Here is a 4,354-nt window from a genome sequence, read left to right on the forward strand (position 1 = left end):
GCCCGGTCTCCTTTGACCTACCGTTTCCTGATTCCAATTATGTTGTCACCTACTCACAACCTTGCGAACTGGCCCACCCTGACCTAAGTAATCCGAACGAATCCGTGAATGCCACGGCTACCCTGCAACCTTTTTGCACTTTCCATACTATCTGACCGCTTGTGAATGATACGGCTCCCCCTACAGTCTTACAACACTTTCCACACTATCTGACTGCTTGTGAATGCTATGACTACCCCTGTAGTCTTACAACACTTTCCACATTATCTGACCGCTTGTGAACGCTACAGCTACCCCGCAGTCTTACAACACTTCCCACACTATCTGACTACTAGTGAATGTTATGGCTCCCTCGTAATCTTACAACACTTTCACCCCAACCGACTACTAGTGAATGTTATGGCTCCCCCGTAGTCTTACAACACTTTCACCCCCAACTGACTACTAGTGAATGCTATGGCTCCCCCGTAGTCTTACAACACTTTCACCCTAACTAACGATTAGTGAATGCTACGGCTCCCCCGTAGTCTTACAACACTTTTTCCCTAACTGACCATTAGTGAATGCTACGGCTCCTCCGTAGTCTTACAACACTTTCGCCCTAACACAACCGCAACCCAATGCCTTACCCCTAATTTATCCATTCGAATTGCACACAGATTCGAGCACACAGTCGACCGAACACCCGAACTGAACTCAATTCATGACTGGAACCCTAACCTGATTCCCCAAATTCTGCTACTAAGCACCCAGAAGACGCGATTCACATGCTGGGGAGATTTACCGAACTCCCAACTCACACAACCCTCAAACCAAACAGCCTTTTGGGCCGCCTTCCTCCCTGACGGAGATGCAAAACTCATCCTAGTTTCATAACCGCTCCTGCTCCTGAATACCTGAATGATTCTCCCCCATTTCGATTCGATAAGTTCACACAACAAACAATAATTGAAGGATTTCCCCAATCCTTCTTACCCCCTAACGGTCTACTGACAACCTGCGCTTACCAATGCTATTGTTCCATCACTAACCATCCCAAAAGACTACACAATCCCCGAAGATCTTTTGAACACTTCCTGAAGCCCAACAACACTATTGATCTTAAATACTTTAGATGATACTACACCCAACACTTGCAACCCTAAGAGTTGATGCCCAAACTAAAACTTCAGCAATGGACCACCTCCCTAGTTGCACCTAAACGCCAATCAACATGACTGGAAAAACCACTGAATCCTAACGATACGGGGGAGTTAACCCGCTGAATCCTGACCATAAACCCTCCATACAACACCCATGAACCGATCTCGACTACCACCCAACATGCAAACGAACACTTAGAGCTTGCTATACAAAAAATGACCCTTCAATAACCCACTAATGATTCACGGCATGCAAAAGACGTAAGGTACTCCCCGAAGATACAGCCTGACGATGACATAATCACAAGCCAAAGATAACGCGAACCCAACATACTGTAAGATTCCAAGCAACAAGAAACCGATAGCAACCGAAAGAATCGTAAACGATAACACACCCATAGAATCACCTGCTAGAGCACTGGCTTCCCTTTCCTCCCCTAGAGCACAATCTCTACTTACATGATCAACCTGCTACGCTCGTAGCAACCCGTACTTCTGGATTGGCAAGCTCTATTGTGCATTTCTCACACATGCTACACCGACCCCTGCCCTACTGGCCTCTCCAACCCTATCCAGAAGTCTTAGGTCTCTTCCCCAGACCCTACACTAAATACACCTGACTTAATCCTCTCTCCCCGAGGTACCCCAAATCGATCTCCCGCCCTCAGACTCTAGGATTCATATCATTCAGGTTCTGGCACCCTGACACCCTCACTAGCTCAATCGTCAACGGTTGAACTACAATAGCTGGAGCAAACTCTGCCCTAACCCGGGCTACAAACTACTCCCAAGACATAGTCTCCAATCCCGAAACCACAATTGGTCGCACAATCAATCCCCAATAACTCTTTGTCGCCCGATACAAGAGATCCAAGGGAAAACGAACCTTAGCTCCTATGGGGTAGGGACTAGTGCGGAAAACCCTTTTCTTCTCCTTAATCCAATGAGAACTCAAAACCCTGGCAGTGCTTCCTCTGACTGGCTCACCACCGGAGCCAGGACCAAACCTTGGTCCTTCCCCATGCGTGCTCATCCTCATCCTCCAAAGCAATTATTCCCACGGTCCAAGCATAACCAAGAATTCTCCTTCCCATAAGCTTCTTAGATTCTCCAAGACTCTCACCAATTCGAGTATGGATCTTGTGCTTTCAGTAGTATGGGCCCAATACAACCTTCCACACCTATCCATACTTTCCTCAGCAATCCTCCCAAATCCTCTAAGTATCTTCCTCAAACCAAAGCACCAACCTCGCCAAATCGCCTCACTAAACTCACTGGAGCATATCCTAGGCTTTCCTAGGTTCCCAACCTCACCCTGTCATTAGCTGCTAATGAACTCCTCATGATGCCAACCATCCACCTCCTAAATATCGTCATATTCACTTAGTAGCTGACTCCCATCACCCAAGAGTTCCACAAAGTACAAAGCAAGCAACATTCATGCAGCAGTAACTCTCCAACCCACGAAACTATCATAGAACATTCAACCCACATACCACAACTCATGCTATCCAGATCCACCCTAACTGTCGGCTGCCTTATGCATGCAAATTATACACAGAACAGGATCTAATAGACTGTCGAATAATAGACTCTACCCTAGGACCAGAACCAGACAAGGAACAGGAAATAAGGCCAAATTGATTATTCTAAGGCTATAAGATCCTAACCGTATAAAATTTTTAAAGCATACAACTTAGTAGTTAATAATACCAATAGTCATTCTCATTTCAGCATAGCATCCAGTATACCTAAGGCTACAAGCATCACATATCAGGCCAATCTATCGCTGACTACTCAACACTAGCATGCAAGTCTACCAGCTCATACAACATGTAAAGGCATCTCTCCTAGCCCTAACTAGCATGCGATTCTCAGATTCATAAATCAAGTCATAACATATAACATATATGGGTATTCTGCGAAAACTTACTTAAGCTCGGCTGATTGCATGCACCACACCCTTTTCTTATCTTAGAAAGTTTCTTTTCTCAAAATATTTTTTTTCTTTTGAAAACTTTACCAAATCCTCAGTTTGAGTTCAAACACACTCAAGACTATGTCTGAATCCATCAAACCAAGGCTCTGATACCAACTTGTAACGACCCAAAAATCCAGGGTAAAATTTTCATTTTTCATTATAGTCAAACACGAATGTTACTTAATCCAACCATTCAAAAACATTGCTTAATTAAAACATTTATCAGAGTTACATCCCAAAATCACATAATGCGGAAAACACGGGTGTGTGCATTGTGATCAAGTCGGGCCCTTCCTTTCCAAACCAATGATACCTAAAACCATAAAAAAACTGTAAGCACGAAGCTTAGCGAGTTCCCCATAACATACCCCACATAATCCACATAATCACATAAACCATATCATTCACATAAGCCATGCATATAACCATATAAGGAAGTCGTGGAAACCCTCCAAGGTCTTACTCCGGGTGTCATGGGTACCCCCACATGGTCTTAGCCCAATACCATATAAACCATACATACAATCATATAAGGATGCCCTGGAAACCCTGCAAGGTCTTACTCCGGGTGCCATGGGAACCCCCACATGGCCTTAGCCCACTGTGACATCCCCATTTTCACGGCCAGAAAAGACCGATGTTGTTTATGCTTTATAAAAATCAGAGTACTTCTTTTAATAAAAATGTTGCGGAATTTTTTCCCAGTAAAACATGATAAACACGTTATCAAAGCATTTCCGAAAAAAATTATTTTTATTCATTTTAAAACATTTGGGATGTCATCGTCAATACAGAAACATAAGCATAAACAGAACTTACATTCATTATCACTAGTGATCTATATCTCCTTAATCTCTCAGTGTAATGTGACTTCATATAAACACCTGTGATATAAATAAACTGAGTGGGTCAGGTTGGGAAACCTGGTGACTACATAGGGTTTTCAACCCACAATAATATAATTATTATGATTAATCATCAAACAGTTTACCCAATTACCCATCCCCATTATCTTCTTTACTCTTAAGGGTCTACCCTAAGAATCAGCTATTTCTCATTCATTCATTCCTAAGGATTATCCTATGGAATAGGTACGAAGTCCATCGTTGTCAAGCACAGCTGCCAATTCTATCACTTAGGCGCAGCTGCCATAATTCTGATATTCTATATGAGGCGCAGCTGCCAGTATTGTCCTTCGAGCACAGCTGCTAGGGTTATCTCGTTTATTGAC

The sequence above is a fragment of the Lactuca virosa genome, chromosome 2, assembly GCF_052849685.1.
Source record: "Lactuca virosa cultivar CGN04683 chromosome 2, Lactuca_virosa_CGN04683_v6, whole genome shotgun sequence".
Lineage (NCBI taxonomy): Eukaryota > Viridiplantae > Streptophyta > Magnoliopsida > Asterales > Asteraceae > Lactuca > Lactuca virosa.